Below are 18,087 nucleotides of genomic sequence, written 5' to 3' on the forward strand. Positions count from 1 at the left end.
ATGTAAGCATGTGTCGCAGAGAAAACATGAACACAAGAGTTCGGCAAGGGGTTTCACCTCTAGCTGACAAATAGATGACATGGAATGATTTAGTAGAGCTACGTCTGCAAAAAGATGACATTACTTCAAATCAATGTGATCAGCTAGATCGAGTGTTTCACAGAGAGCATGGGAGCAACATGTCAACTTGTAAAATCACCAAAATAAAACATAATTGTTTATTATTATTTATTTATTCATTTTTTTTTTCTTTAGAAAACTCACTGCCATGATGCGATGGTGTTGCTGAGCCACTGCATGTTTTTAGGGCATTGCTAGGTGGTAGCTAGTGTATTCTGGGTGGTTACTAGGTGGTTCCTTTCTGGTCTTGTTTTTTTTTTTTTCAAGAATAAGGAATTTAGCAATTTTAGGGTCTATAAAGAATTCTAGCAGCTTGCTTTAAATTACAGATTGATTGTTAAATGGTTTAACTGGTATTTTTAAACGATATATACACTTCAGTGCAATCATGTTTGATACATAAAATATATCTGATAAAAAAAAAAAAAAATATATATATATATATATTATATTTTTTTTTTTTTCGAAAAAAAATAAACCCCCTAATAAACGAGATGCTTCATCTCAAGGGGTTAATCCTCGTAATAAAGATATGTTTATAAATAAATAAATAAACTTGTAATGCAGAAATTACATGCTGCAAATTTAACATAGAAAAAGTTACACAAATCACCTTTAAATTATACATTTTTATTTACCTCTCTGCTTGAATTTGTAGGAATTCGATTGGTCTCTCTTAAAATAAACAGTTCCATCCTAGTACAAATAGAAAGCTTTCATGTTCCGACTAGTCAAGCAGCTTAAACATTCTCCCTTAAATGGATATATAGACTGCAAAAGTTACTGCAATAGTCATCTCACAATATTGAACTGTTTCTTATTAATTCATAAGCTGTAATAACATAATTCACACAAAATATCCAGTTCAAAAGTTTACCACTTTGCCACTCAGAACATTTGAGGGAGTTCTGCTCATCTATCACTATTGGGAACTTTTAAACAGGAGAATTTGTGCAATTGTAGTTATTGAACAAAATATTTTTTATGATCGCTAATTAAAAATAAAATGCTACATAATGTAAACTTATAAAAAAAAAGGATCATGTACTGTAAATGTATGTGCACATCTGTATTTTATTAAGCACCCTTTCCATAGAAGGAACACATGGAAAGAAAATGTGAGAAACTGTTTTGTGATTACGCTGATTATTATTCAAAGATGTGACACTGAATGAACTTTCACATCAGTTTGTTGGTTAAAATGATAACCAACTCATTTGTCTAGCAAACGGTTCACAGAAACGTCTACCTCTCTCTCCTCACATGGCTTTTGTTGGAAGCGTGAGGCTGCCGATCAGATCATTTAGTCCAGAAACTAATGAGCGCTTCTCAACGTTTTTTGATGTTAGAGCTGTGTAGGGATCCTCCAGCCTGGTGTCATGAAATTTAAGTGAACATGACAACATTTTTGCAATTAAAAATGGATGTGCTGTATATATCACATTTGGCTGCAGGTTTCCAGTGAAATCTCCAGCTGGGGCACCAAAAGCAAGTAAAATTGTGTCTTATTCAGATGCAGTTTTAAGGTAAATTTTAGATAATTGTTTTTAAAACATACCTTCCTAACCTAAAACTGTTGCCTGAACCTAACCAATAGTGTTTAAAATATAAATGAGACATTTAAAAAGACATCCTTACCCTATCAATGCCTAAATCTAACCATTCGATTTTTTTAAACGCTGAAGCTAAATTAAAAAGCACATATTCTGAAGCAACCACCACATTACGTGCTGCTTCTATGACTGTGTAATCTCACATGTCAGCTTGAATTCATGGCTGGACTTGAACCACTGTCCACCAACTCTAAGTCCAATAATGTATATGTTTATATATGTAGGTGAGTCCGCAATAAAAGCATTCAAATGTCATAATCAGCCATTCAAGTCTTGATTTGAGTGAAAGTGATTTAAACACACAGTTGTTATAGAGCCTCTAGTGTTCATTTGTCCTGGAAACTGCAGGCAATTGTACCTGGAGACACGTATAACAAGTTTTGCAAAAAAAATTCTATAGTCATGTTTACACTATGAGACCAGGTTGTGATCCTCTAAACCGTAATTGGGGTGTCAGCCATGACCACAATGTTGTATCTCTCCAGGTGAATGAGCAAATATATCTCTGTATATCCCCACACTTCTCCATCACTCTGGCTGTATCAAGTACTTGGATAAACCCCAAAGACTTATAGGAAGTGCACTGCAGGAGATGGACAAATAAGCAGAATGCGCTGTTCATCTTGTCTCATCGCTGCTTAGAAGTCAATCCAGTTTAAAGCTTGCAGATTATGCAGAGGCCACGGCTATGATGTTTTCCGTTTTGAGTTTGTCAATGCCTCGACTAAAGAATACTTGATCCGACTGCTTCTAAAAAAAACATGGAGCAGTTAAATGGTTAAATGGAAATCAACTGCCTCAGCCACTTCATCTCTCTATCTCTCTGTTTGATTCCCATGTACTCTGGTTAAATAAAAGATAAGGCAGGGCATTCAAATGCATCTCATCTTCGACTTGTTTTGTAACTCTTCAGACATGTTTTGTAAGTCCTGTTCTCTAGTTTGTGATCAACTGTGTTGTTTTATGTTGTTACTATCGTTATGCGGGACCTGTTTTAGAATAACAAAACTTCAACTTCAAGTTTTTGCTTGAACGCCCCATCTTGTGAGCGGGGGCTGTGTGTTCAGTTGCTCTCATGCACTCTCGTGAACATGCACAGGAGAGAAATTTGGTGACTATTTTCACTAAATAATACATTCGATTTCAATTTGTTTCTCACCAAACCGTATCGTATGCCTTCAGAACAATGCATGAGTCGCATACAATAATTTATTTATAATTTATAATTTACTTCTGAATTATGCTTTGATGTCCTTTTTGAAGCTATAAGAGGTTGTCACCATAAGCTGCCATTGTATGACATCTCTGAGCTCCTCACTGAGCTTCCTTTGTGTTAAAGATACACTATGTAAGATTTTTTGTATTTTTTATGAACAATTTTATAAATTTTCAAGTACACAACAATCCTTCTTTCAAACCATGTATTTGCCATACCCCAATTCATTATGGTAAGCCTATAATAATTATTAATATTTTAGAGCTTTGAAATTTGGTGGGAAATTGCATACTTCCGTCAGTCATCCTTGCTTGTTTACTTCATATTCATAAATAAATAAATAAAAAAGGTCCAGCTATACAGCGTGTGTATATGTGCAGTGAAAGGTGTGGTGGTAGTTTGAAGCTGAAAGCTTGTTGCCACAACAAATGAGTGATATGGATCATTCGAAAAGACAAGCCTCTGGACAAACACCCATTTTAAAAATAAAGAAACCTCTATCCGAGAACAGTCTTTAAGCAAAAAGGGAAAGCGACAGAGCCCGTAATGATAAAACACGAAACAACATCGGCTTGGCTTTTTCAGAGGCGGTGACAACTCTGATATCTGAAAGGATTTAAAACCGACCCAGAGATGGCTTTTTCTTGCTCGACAGGTAAGATATTTTATTGGACTGATGGTTAGCCAGGTAGCTCTCTTAGCATGGTAGTTCATTAGATAGCATTAGCACTCTAATGGGGCTAATGCTATCTAATGTAATCCATCATTTTATTATGAATTTTTGGTACTGCAGTGCTTGATTTCATTTTCAAGGAAGGACAATGGAAAAAAATAAACTTTATGCTGGTAACAACACAATCTCTAAACCAGTTACTACCTTGGTCTATTTGCCTGCTAGCTAAGTTATAATAGTTTCCACCGTTTTACTTTTTCTGATATGACAAGCAATCGTTATTCTATTGTCATCGTTGCCTACGTTTTGGAACGTTATTTATTTTGAAACAATTGTTTTCAATGAGACAAAAAAAAACTGCGGAGAATAGGAGTTTACCTGCTAATAAGACATGTTTTTCAGATATCCATCTTTTTCTTCCTTTTTGTTATTTATTTTATTTTTTGAGGGGAGGAGGCGAGTTTTGTTGGTTTTTAGTGACATTCACTCTGATAAGATGATAATATGTAACCATTGTTGCACCAGTACACCTCAAACCATCAGATTCATCCACGCAGGAGAGCAGACAGACTGATGTAATTACCATAACAATGTTCCTCCACAAGTAACTTGCTTTAGCTCTATGCTTCAACTGATAGAGGGCCAAAAGTTACATAGTATAGCTTTAAGAAAAAGAAAATGGGGAATTGACTGAATTAGCATTTTTGGGTGATCTAGGTCTATTTAGGTCTATTTAGGCTCATTAGATTTTGGAACGGAGTTTCAAAAGATCACTGGGATCTAAAATCTTCACTCAGATGAGGTTTGTGATTGTCAAAATATGCTTTATGCAGATTGTTTCACGTTACATAAGATATAGGCCAACACCTGTAAAAATTGCTTTTATATTCCATTGTTAAAGTCGTGTTTTGAGAAGTCTCTTTGGGTGAAGATTTACACCACAAAGATTCTTTCTTTGAAAACAGTAAAGATATCCAAAGGCGAAACATACAGCTAATATTTGATGCTTAAAATCTCCAAGAAATGTAAGAGGTGGTGTTCTGCAGCAGCCAAATGTGCCAGTGCTGAAAAAGAAAAAATACAGAGACAAAAACTAAAAAGCATGGTTATGCAATGCTGAGAATCTATGACTGAAGACAAGACAATGCTCCTTTATTTTTCTGTCTGTCTCATAAAGTGTTTTTTGTTGTAAAACCACTGTTGTGATGTTGTCAGCTTCATTGCTGTGACATACTCCATAAAACCTAATAAACAACTCATTTCCTCATTCCAAAAATGAAGATATAGTTACTGTCCTCATTTGGAAAAAAATTAAATAAATGAAATCAATCTTGACAAAAATATCTAAGAAAAAATTAAACAATATAAAAACAAGCCTATGTTATATCCCATTGGTATGTTTACTTGCCTAAATGTCCCCAAAAATATAATAAAACCTGGAATCACTTACATTGTGGGGACCAGCCAAAGGTTCACTTGAGGAACCATCTTAATGAAAATGTGAAAATGCAGAAAGGTTTCTGGGAGGTTAAGGGAATAGAACGTTTCTGTAGCTCAGTATAAAAACAATAGAAGTCAAGGTAAAGTCCCGAGCATGATAGAAAACAAACGTGTGTGCATGTCTCCATGCATGAACATGCAAGCTTGTAATATCTGAAGCTATCATTCCCATCTGGTCTTTAACAGCCATTTGGTATGCCTGGGACAGGCATGCACAAGCAATGTTGGCTAAAATACGTACTTTGTGGTTACTTGGCTGTTATTTCAAGAAAGACACCATTTCCTGCTACTAACCAGAGATTAGAACACATCATGCATATGACAGCCGTAATTAGCTGAACAAAAGCATCCTGTAGGATACAATGGGGCTAAAGGCCTCTGGTGTTAAAGGCACATTTGAATTTATCTTCTCCCAATACTTAAAGGAATATAACAGGTTCATTACAAGTTAAGCTCAATTGACATAATTTATTGAATATTGTTTACCACAAAAAAAATTTTGATTTGCCCCTCCTTTTCTTTAAAAAAGCAAATCACTTAAAATGGAAGTCAAACCGTAAACATTAAAATTCTCACTGTTTCAAATGTATAGCCATGAGACAAAACAATATGCATGTTAACGTGATTTTAGTGTGGAAAAAAATTGCATACTAATCCTTTATGTCTAAATGAATAACCAATTTTACTTTGTTGCCATGATGATGAAATGTCAACAAATACTGAAACCCTAAAATTACTGTAAAATATTACGATTTGAAACAGCTGAAATAATACAAGAATTTTAACCAAAGAATTAATTAAAATGCTTTTATGAAATTATAAGTTTTGCATTTCTGCCTTTTAAACCCTCCAAAAATGTACCCCATTCACTTCCATTGTTAGTGCCTCACTGTAATCCAGTATTGTGCTTTTTTTTTTTTTTTTTAAAAGAAAAGGAGGGATGAGTGGAAGTACATTTTTGTGGTAATCAACATTATACTGTTGATAGAGCTTTGCTTGCATTGAACCAAGAATATTCCTTTTAAATAGCATTCAAAACTACCACAGGACTTTCCTAAACACCTGTCTATAAATTAGAAAAATGTCCTGATCCACAAGGTCATTGCGTACAATCTCTAAATCTTGATTTTAAGGTAATTTGATCTAATATTTGATCATTTTTAAAATGAGACATTATCAAATATATTTTGAGACAAAATACTTATTTGCCTTTTACAGTTTTGTTCAAGGTTATAATATAAAACATTTTCAATAACTGTCCAATAAGTGAAATGATAGTATTTGGTGTAAAAATCCCCCCTGTTGCACTTTTTAAAGGGTGCTAGTGCTAAACATATCTTTATGCGTTAGAGCCCACTGACTCTGTTAAGTGCCTGAGTTAGTGGGCATGAAGTTTTTGTATTTTCGTGCAAGTATGCGCTAATTAAAGGCGCAAGTGGGTTTGGAAATATTACATGTGCCACGAGCTAATGGGCAGGGTCAAGTTCAATTTAATTCTGAGGTTCTTCACCAGTTATTGCACATGCATCCAGTCTGCATCCTGTTATTTAGTCCATTACCTCAAGCACCAGCGATATAAACAAAGAGAGCAGATTTTTAAGATGTAGTGTAAATGAACTGTATGCAATGAATTAGAGGAATAGAAATATGGACACACTCTTTTTATATGCTTTGAAAATTTTGGATTTGGATGTACGCTCTGTTAAATTATATGGAATGTAAGTATTATTAATAATTTTCATCTATTAACACTATGGCTAGTATTAATAGTGATCTTATTGGCACGCAATTCACTACTACCGGATGATTTTGTACAATTAAATTAATTTATTGAAACATGAAAAAATATTTATATATACCAAAAATATTTCTAAATTCAAATTACACTTCAAACAAAATAAAAATATAATCAAAATAACAATGTTAAAAATAATATCATACCAAATCCAAACATTTTACCCTCTCCAACTTCATCCACTGGCTGCTTTTGCAGTGACTTCAACATCACACAGGTGGAAAAATACCAATACAAATTAGATCATACATAAAACTGTAAATATAAACATAATAATTGAAAAATAAACCATAACCTATAGATAGTTTAACACAATTCTCAAATTTTTGTTTCATAATACAAATCCAACTCTGATCGTCAGGGACATAATTTGATGTTCCATTATATTTGCAGAGAAAGCATGAACTTTATTTAAATTTTAGAACTGAATTTAGACTTGAAAACAGACATGCTTTTGAAACGTCTTAGCACAGACCTACTTCTCAGGAAAATAGCAAATTACGCATTGCAGTGCTCTTTATTAACATACAATACACCCACAGTTTGCACTCATACACCCACAGATAGCGCAAACACTCCCACACATGCCAGTGCACTAAGAATTATTGCTCTCACCAAAATTGGATAAGTCATAGTGTACGGCCTTTGCATGTTGCGCTGCACTTTGCGCACTCACTAAAATAGAGCCCAAGTTAGATGAATACATTTGTTTTGAAAATTTTCAAAATGGGGTCACATTGACTGATCCAATCACAATGGAGATTCGTTTGTTTATAGAATACTTGAGATAATTTGAAATTAACAGAAAATGGTGATTTTTGGTGAAAGTGATTATTTTGAATAAGCAGCTGCATTATCTTAATTTTATGACTCAAAATGCATCTTACTTTCTCAAAAATATTTGCATAAGTTGACAAACTGTGCCCTATAACTATTGCCGCGATATCTACACAATATAACTATATAAACACCCTGGGGGCCTTTTACTTTAATCAAAACAACCTTCTGTTGTTATTTATTTTCACACAAATTATGTTGCTCCATCAATATTAATACAAATACATTTATTTCTTGAATCTTGATAAACTTTGTGAGCAGAAAAAAAAAGCTAATTTTCCTTAAGGTGTCCTTTTAGCCCCTTTGTACCCTACTTGTAATGCTGTAAAAATCATACTACACTGGATGACAGCCTTTCAATGACCACTCAGTTATGACAAAGCAGTTCTTCAGAGTAAAAAGAAAAAACTGTCTTTGTTTCAACAAGTTTCCTAACACCATTTAAAAGCATTCAAATACAACTGGCAGTATGATTGGATTATGATTAATGATTTTTAACCAATCGTTTAATTCAGTAAGTGTCATAGTATTGTGTTTTTGATTTGATTTATTGAGGCGAGAAAGCTGTCTGTCTTAAATTTGTTATTGACTTTGCAAAGAATCATCTGTGTCTGGTTTATGTTTGAATGAACGTCAAAAAATACAAAAGGCCCCTCCTTTTACTTCCTTTTAAATGGGTCATTTAGGGATCAGAAAGGAATTGCCCTAAAGAAACGCCCTAGAAGCCTTTCACACTGAACACGTTTTTCATTCAGCTGCACTGTTTTTCCAATTTTTTTCTGTATAAACATGTGCTAGATGTCTAATGCTGGAACGTTGCAGATTACTTTTTAGATGAAAAATGTAAACATAACCATGTTCTGTTATATACCTTGCACAGCATCTAACTTTTTTGCCTAACAATGTGTTTGGTCTGAGTGGCCCATTAGGAATTAGCTTAGGAACTCTAGAAGGTTTATTGTGTAATTTTTTCTATGTTAAAATACTTTCTCATATCTCAGCTCAATATGTAGCTGTGGCTCATTAGTGTTATCGAAACATTGCTTTGTTTGTTTGAGCATTCTGACAAGTCCAACATAGTAATATCAGCTCAACCAATGATGTTAGTTTTGACCTTTGTTTGTCCAACCAAAGCAGAAAGAGGAGGGAGCTTTCTGGAAATCTGCTTTAAAACAGTCATTATTTTTGCATTTCCATTTGTTGATGCTAGTGATGCAGAAAAACACTCTCAACCTTTAATTCATCAATTTTAGCTCCGGCGATGAATGGAATTGTAAAATCTTTAATTCGTGTTTGGATGAACCTTACAAAAATACAAAAGGTCCCTAAATTGGCTTTCTTCCCATAAGGTACATTTATGGATCAGATTGGAATTTGCTCTGAAGAAAGGCCTTTGAAATTGTGTGTGTGAGACATTTAGAAACTAGAAATTCACACTCAAACTGTTTGTACTTTGTACAAAGGCTACATTCTCACAGTGGAGTACCTACTTGAAATTAACTGCACTGAAGAGTACATCAAAGCTTGGATGAGAGGAAAGCTTGTATTACTGAGTTTCCAATGGTGTGAGTGCATGCTTGTGCACTCTTAATGGAAAGTGGAATGGACAATGCGTGAGACCCATCTGGTCCTTGAAGTGCACTGCTTCCACTGACAGCATGCTTGACACATGAGCACCGAGACATTCAGACTGCATTGTACATCACTACTTTACATCTGGTGCTGCTGAAATTGACCTCCAGTAGCCTGGGGGAGGCTACAAACCTGTTTCTTTCTGTTCTGCAAAGGAAATGCTTGAACCATGTGGCTTCAAAGGTCTCTGAAAATGCCATCCATTAAAGAGTGAAGGTCTTTAAAACTACTTTTATGGCTCATGTGATTTCATGCTCATGGTTCTCATGATGATTTGACCTTTAATTGTTTTCAGAGACCTCCTTATCGTTCCTTATATTTGACCTTTTACTTTATACATGTATATTTAACTATTTCACCTCTGGTGATATTTCAGTCAGAACAAGGTGTAATATTTGTTTTTTAATTAAAGTAGGCAAAACTGGCATTTGTTGGCACGGTTTTTATTCTTTGTTGAGTCACCTTTCCGGCAATTCCAGCACTACGGACATGGTATTTGCAGTAAAAACGTAAAATTTAACATCACATGTCATTTCCCCATGACTAGTATATCAAATATTTCAATGAATATTCATAGACACTTGCAGATAGTGTCTAGACATCAAAAAATGTGAAGTCTAAAGTTTTTTTTTCACATTAGATCAGGAAATGAACTTGTGTTACAGACGTGACTAAAATGGACACGTCTGTAACACTGAACCACACACATTGTAAAAACTCTGTAAATTGAAATGCACAATCCAGAAATAATACCAGCTACATAATGTAGAAGGGTTGGCACTCCCAAAAACACATAGTAATGGTTAATAATTGTTGTTTTCACATAAATGAGGAAAACACGTCGTTACAGATGTGATATCTCTTTGTTATGGACGTGACCGTTGTGAGCACTTACTTGATGAGGGGAAAATCATCCAAAATGTTAAAACTTGTAGACTATGATCTCAGAGACATCTTTATGATATAACTATCAAGACTGAAGGATGGATTTAAATAAGATGGAAATCACAATATGGCCTTGCACAAATACTAAGTCATTAAAGGCTGCGTTTTTAAATTTGCGTTGACCGTTTCAGTCAGCACTTTGCAGTGAGTGGCATCCTGACAGGGGTAAGCAGAGTAGCAATTATATTTATCATGTTAGAGTTCAAATCGCAAAGTTTGTCAAAATGGTCCCTTCTTAAATGCTGGCTATAAATGCTATAGCTCGAAACAAGTCACAGATCAAAGCAGTAGTCAGTGAACTTTCAGAGTAATCATAGTAAAAGAGGATGTTTGTAATTCTCTTATTGACAAACATATGATTTGATATGAAGCATCCGCAACGGTCACGTCTGTAACAGGTCTCGTCCATAACACATTTTTATGAGTGTTTAAAGTATAGAAGGGAGACCATTTGTTCATCATAATTAACATCAGCATAAGTTAGCTTTGTACAGAAAGCATCAACTTATTTTAATTAATATATTTTAGTGATATAATCTTAACCTCAGAAATGTTACGGACGTGACAGCACTGAAACACACCAACATCATAAATGTGGCTCTTATAATGTACCAAAAAATGCACTGTGCTGATAAAGTGTACATATTTTTCAGATAATTCCTTGACTCTCTGGAAAGTGATTATTGTTAACATAAAGTGAAAATAAATAGTGTTTCAACCCCTCTTTTGCAATTATAAATTAAAACTGTTAGACAATTTTGTTTTAGAAATGGTGCACCCCTCATAAGAAGTGAATAAACAATGCCATTTCCTTAATAAACTTCCATTATAACAGTAATAATACTGTAAAATATATTTTTGAACAATTCCAAATGGGTTTTGTGCCTTTGCTTAACTTTATTTTTACATGGCATGGTTGACATTTTCTTGGGATTGCTCATTCACTTTCACTGCCTTTTTATCATGTTAGACAGTCACTTTTATGTTATCAAAAAAAGTAAATCTGTTAACTACATCGATGTTGTTTAAACATCTCATTATACATTATTTTATAGTATTTTGAATATGTAACCGAGATTGGATTGTGTGAGAGAGCTTAATCTACTTTACATTCTGAATGGAACAGCTTAATTGGCAGAGTAGGGTAAAACTACTAGATATCTACATTTTCTGAAGAAAAGAAATGTGTAAATGGTGCTTGCCCCTGCAAAACATATTAATGGAGTTTAATGTGTGGTTGCCATGACATCACTATGCGGTTGTTAAGGTGTACCCATGTCTTTGATATTCTGGCCCAAGATATGGCTCAGGTCTCTTCTTCAGTGTAAGTCTATTTGATTTTTTAAGCTATTTTAGTCCAACCAAGTCTGATGGCTTAGAAACGGAATAGCACACTTCTCCTCAATAGGCCTCACAATTTTAATTGTTCTTTTCTGTGGAACAAATGGTGCTGGAATAGTTACAGACCAAAGTTTAATACTTAGGCTTGGGGTTTGTTTGAATCCCTAACTGTAAGTTTGAGCAATAATAATAGTCATGTTTGCCTTGGCAAGCACCACCAATTAAATTTTTCAATCAAATGTCAGAGCTGTGGCCTAGTGGTTATTGTACATGTTCTGGCAATGTTCAGCAACGTTCAGACATTCTGTAGCTCAAGACTGGTTGCCTGGTCAGTACCTGGATGGGAGACCTCCAGGTGTAAACTAATGTTGCTGCTGCAAGAGGTATTAGGGAGGCCAGCAGGGGGTGCTCACCCTGTGGTCTGTATGGGTCCCAGTGCCCCAGTATAGTGACGTGGACACTATACTGTAAAAAGGCACAGTCCTTTGGATGAAATGTTGAACTGAGGTTCTGACTCTGGTCAATAAATAATTCCCCCCATTGGAAAGCACTGTAGGAAATTAGTAATTATTTTGACTGTATATCTACAACTGCCAGCATTCATCACCAATAATATTTAAGAATTGTATAATGGAATTACTTTAGGAATCTTGGCCACGTTCGACCACAATTTTATGAATGATAAATGACAAATGATCAGATTAGAAATCTGAATAAATATTCTCCACCATTAAATATGTAATGCAATAGGCTTGCTGTATCTGCTTACAATTTATATGTAAGGGATTTTTGAAAGAATTAAGAGAATATTGAAAGAATGAAGGTATAAGTCTAATCACTCTGCCACATTTAGTTGATATGACACATCTTTTAACTCTTTAGTGTAATACTATTCTCATGGCCAGTGAAAATATCACAAATATGTTGAAATATTGTTCGAGCACAGAGCGCAGATCTTATGACGAGATAATCAATTGACGAGATTATTTATCAAAATATACCATAGTCAAATCCTCTTTGAATACAAACAAGACTTTATTTCTAATCTACTACAACAAACTAACAAACACACACAGACAAACAGTTGGTGAGTGAGCTGTAACAGAAGATGAATGAAAAGGTCTGTAACAGAGACATTTTTTTACTTTATGTAGTCTATATACATGCCCGGAACCATTGATACTTCATTTAGTAATCCTTAATTTGCAATTGGGTTACCCAAAGTATTTAAATAAAATCCCAGTACTTTTTAGCAAAAGTCTGGAGGTGTACTCATGTTTCATTACGTTTCCTTGCATTGATTTGTTTCTATGGCTGGGTCAGTAGAAAAAGTTCTGACAGTTCCATTGATGTTTTGGACCTCTGTTAAGATCGTGGATGCCAGGTAGTTCGGTGCTGGAATGATCAGGAAGCTCTTTGAAGCGAGGCTTCCCGCAAGGGAGACTCATGACTCTCTGTCATGTGTGTGAGTAATAGCACAGATAAGAGAACTCTCTTTGGAACTTTACGTTCTGAGCTCTACATTGTGTGGAACCTGGCAGAGGGGTACATAATCGAAGCCAGACAAAAATGTGCTAGAGTCCAGAGGGAAGAGTGCAGGAGAGGGGAGAGAGGAAGAGCCAAGAGTCTTTAATTTATGATGTTGAGGAATTTCGGGGTATACTCTGTATAATTTATCTTACTCTTCTTCTCTTTCCGAGGTCCTCAGATCTTACAGCGTGCTGCAGTGTAACCGGTTTATTTGCAAAACTGAGCAATTTAAATATTACACAAAGAGAGAGAAACAAGTTGATTGGTTTCCTGATTACATGTCAAAGAACCAATCAGCTTAAATCATGGGAGCCGATTGTCTTATCATGTCACATGTAAGCAAGCTAATTTGCTAACTGATAACAAGTTCAAATAATCAGTTTGTGCCACATGGAGTTTCATGGTGTAACTTTGGTCGTTTAAGCAATTCATATAAACATGCACATTCCTAATTATAAGACGTCTTAGTCCAGCTTTTTAACATATACAGTGATGAGGATGCTGCATCTAGGCTTTGCAGTATATACCTGGTGTATTTTAGCTGTGAGTTGAAGGTTTAATTTGTGCTATTTGATTTAGTTCAACATAAAAACCACTTACTTAATAATGTGTAGGTCCCTCATTCCACCAAAACAGCTCTAGCCCATTGAGGCATGGACTGCACAAGATCTTTGAAGGTGTCCTGTTGTATCGGGCACCAAGACATTAGCTGCAGATCCTTTAAGTCCTGTAAGTTGTGAGGTGGGGCCTCCATGGATCTGACTTGTTGGCCCAGCACATCCCAAATGCTCAATCATTTGTATGGAATTTGTAGGCCAAGTCAACACTTTGAAATCTTTGTCATGTCCCTCAAACATTCTTGAACAATGTTTGCAGTGTAGCAGGGTGCATTATCCTGCTGAAAGAGTTCACTGCCAACAGTGGCCATATTGTTGCCATGAAGGGGTGTATGTTGTCTGCAACAATCTTTAGGTAGGTGGTATGTGTCAACGTAATACCCACATGAGTGCCAGGACCCAACGTTTCCCAGGAGAACATTGCCCAGAGCATCACACTGCCTCCACTGACATGCCTTCCTCCCATAGTGCATCCTGCTGCCATCTTTCGCTCCATGGTCCAGTTCTAACACTCACGTGCCCATTGTAGGTGCTTTCGGCAGTGGACAGGGGTCAGCAAGGGACTGATCTGCAGCTACGCAGTCCCATATGCAGCAAGCTGCGATGCACTCTGTGATCTGACACCTTTCTATCATGGCCAGCATTACGTTTTTCAGCAATTTGTGCTACAGTAGCTCTTCTGTGGGATCAGACCAGATGGGCTAGCCTTCACTCCCCATGTGCATCAATGAGCCTTGGGTGGCCATGACCCTGTCGCCGGTTCACCGGTTGTTCTTCCTTGGACTACTTTTTGTAGGTACTAACAACTGCATACCGGGAACACCCCACAAGACCTGCTGTTTTGGTGAAGCTCTGACCCAGTCATCTAGCCATCACAATTTGTTTGTCTTTTTCGTGTGGCTGTAGCGTCATAACTATTTGATTTATTTAAGACAGAATCTGACTCCATTGATAATTTAATCTGCCTCCAATTATATTAGACCTCGAATTTAGTTTGAGATTCCAATTATTATTGATCATCAGTTGACATCTTCTGTAGATTTGGATACTTAATTAGTTACTAGATAGTTATTTCTATACTTCTATATTGCACTCATTCATTTGGATTCCTGTTAGTATTGTCTATGCACCGGCCGGGTGGTACGTGGTCATTCCACAAACTAATCAGTTTTGGATCGTTATTCAGAGGTAATTGACTATATTATTCAGACAAGTTGCTCCCTGCATACTTTTATCTGAATAATAGCTTTGTTTAGTCTCCCTAGATCTGCATACACTTAAAATAACACTACTCAACCAGAGTAGTGACTTATACTATCTGGATATGCCGACCAATGCTACTGTATCCAGATAGTACTTTGAATTAGTCTCCATAGTTTCGTATGAACTTTTGGCCGGAATAATGTTAATGGTAATCAGAGGTGATAATTACCATTATTTAGGCGAGTCGACCAACATTTTGTTGTTCTAAATAATTATTATATTTAGTTCCTACAGTCTAGGTACACTTTGTTAATACCAAATAGTTGGCCAGAAAACTAAGGTCTCAGAAGGCATGCCAGATGCTCTATAAACGCTGAGGCGTTAGTTTGTGCTAACACCAATCTCAGATTTGTGTCAACAAGGATTTAACATAATCTACTAAAGGCAAGAATTACAGATTGAGTCAGAATAGAATCAAGTTTAACAATGTATTAGTCAGGTAAATATGTATCAAGCCAATAACATAATTGATCAATTCAGAAATTATCAATACAAAATATCTAATGCTCATAGATGAATCTTTTGAGTAACAGATGCATACCTGAATTCATCAAAGTACGTAGTTTAAGCACCAAAGGGAAACCGAAAATACAGAAAATTCCAATTAACAATATGCTAAATTTCATGAAATACCCATACCACAACCAAATGGAATGACAATAAGAATTTGGGGATGAATAGGTTTGGAAGTCCTGAGGTCGCACCATATCTGCACAATGGAGGTAGGCACGCCCCCAGAAATGGTCAGAATTACTCTAAATTCTCAAAACTATGTTATCGTGTAATTTACAGTTAAGGTAATGAGACCTTTGTACCAGTCACACTGAGACCTTTTCAATGATATGAAACATGATTAGCCAGACATATAATTAGACCTTTGTTACCTACAAGATTAATTTGTGTTTTAAAGTTATTTTGAGCTGAGAGGGACCGGAGAGGGGGAGTAGGAGTGAGAACAGATGTAGAAAGACAACAATGAGGCAATTCTTTCACATTTGGGTGGGAGATGGTATCTTTGCGAGAGTTTCTATGCTGATTTTCTCAGATATCATACATTTGCTCTTTGCCTCCCTGGGGAGTTTTTTCTTTGAATGTAAACACCTTGGCACACCGCTTTACAAAGTGCTGGGTAGTGCTGTAATGCCCATATGCCTGCTGTGTTTATGCCTGCGAAATGTGTCCCAGAGATCCCTCTAGATTGGTAATTAAGAGGCTGAGGACATGTAACATCTATATTGCATTGAATACATTTGCTTTGAGACTGCTTTTAGCACATTCTAGCATTCAACTGGAGTTGAATTCCTGCAAAAAGCCAAGGATTTCTTAATGTTACCCCAAAACTTAATTTTTTCCATACATATTTTGCAGAATTTACAGACCCATTATATTACCTACTCTAAATGTGGTAATCGCTATGAATGATACATTTGAATTAGAAAACATTTAATTTATAATGTAGTTTTGCTTATTAATTTATTGGTTATTGTTTTTTTACTATTGCTGATATTTAAACACAACCATAACCCTCAGGCCATGTCCACACTTATACGTCTTCATTTAAAAACACGTTGCATTTGCTGCATTTATGTATTACATTCACACTGGAACAGCGTTTTCCACCACGGAAAATGTAACATTTCAAAAGCACTTTCCATTATCGCATACTTTTGAAACCCACAAAATATCCTTTGAAGTAACTTGAAGTATCTTGAAAATGTTGTGGTATATGATGACGATTGATATTTTATACCACAGTATTTTTCAAAGTGCTATGGTATTACCATCTGATACCATGGTACGGATCAAGAACAAGAGTGGGACCAGTGCTCTAGGGCTTCGAACTACCAGGGGCATCCAAAGCCTCAGGACTGCCAAAGGAATCTGAACACCAGGGCCCTTGGCTAATATAGTGTAAGTTGACCACTACAACCCCGGACACCTGGCAAAGTACAGTGTGAGCTCATCACTAGGGACTAAAGACCTTTGGCTAATACATCGCAAGCTGACCACTTGAGTCCCCAGGTCTTTTGATGACAGAACAAGCTGATTGCTAGGGCCTGTGATGAAACACCATAAGGTGATCATTTGGTGCATTTAGAATAGCTAGGAAAGATCAAAATGTAGCAAGAGGGAGATTCCAACTTCCTAGCCATCTAATATTCTCATTTTCCATCAACATACAATAAAGTATACACATATAAACATACATAAAGATAAAATAAATAATATACAGTACATTTCCATGTCATTAAATGTATTCATAACAGTTGAAGAAATACAATATATAAATGGCGTTAATACATATCTTACAAAATCCCATACACATTCAACATACATAATCTCAAAATACTATTTAAGAAATGGTCTAATATTAAAATCTTCATTCAAACCCCTAGGACTCAATGTATTGAGTGTGTAAATCCAATACAATTCTCCTGTGCTCCAGTTGTGCTCCAGGGTTAATATTGATTAATGTTGGTAGGCGTGGGTGAGATGACCAAAATCTTATATCACAATATGAATAATTGTATATCACGATAACAATATATCTCACGATATACATTATCATAACAAAATGGGATCATATATTAAATAAATATATTGACATTTTGTAATTTAATATATTTTATTAATCAAATTAGTGAATTACATACTTTATAAATGAAAGCTTCTTTCTCTTATATACTGTACATTTTATCTTCATGTGGAACTTGACAAACATAAAGTAAAATAATAATAATAATAATAATTTTGTTTTAAATCAACCATACCATAATGCTAAATTTCACATTATGCCACATTTCAGTCTGATGTTGTTGAATATTTGTATTATTATTATTATCTTAATAAACTCGACATCTTTTCAAAGCAATGCTACAAGGAAATAATACGTAAGTTAAAAAAAATGTGCAACGAAAATAAACACTTAATGTTTTAAGTCATCTCTGTAGAGATTATTTGAATATCTGGTATAACATGGACGGTTTGCTGGTCATCGGAGTCCC

At 35.4% G+C, this 18,087-nt stretch overlaps 1 protein-coding gene across 1 annotated transcript in view; it reads left to right on the forward strand.

The window, feature by feature from the left end:
• LOC127662995 (proton-coupled amino acid transporter 1-like) overlaps positions 1–18,087 on the forward strand; it is a 46,842-nt gene that overhangs the window by 22,672 nt on the left and 6,083 nt on the right. The gene's annotated exons all lie outside the window — the stretch shown is intronic.

The sequence above is a fragment of the Xyrauchen texanus genome, chromosome 23, assembly GCF_025860055.1.
Source record: "Xyrauchen texanus isolate HMW12.3.18 chromosome 23, RBS_HiC_50CHRs, whole genome shotgun sequence".
Lineage (NCBI taxonomy): Eukaryota > Metazoa > Chordata > Actinopteri > Cypriniformes > Catostomidae > Xyrauchen > Xyrauchen texanus.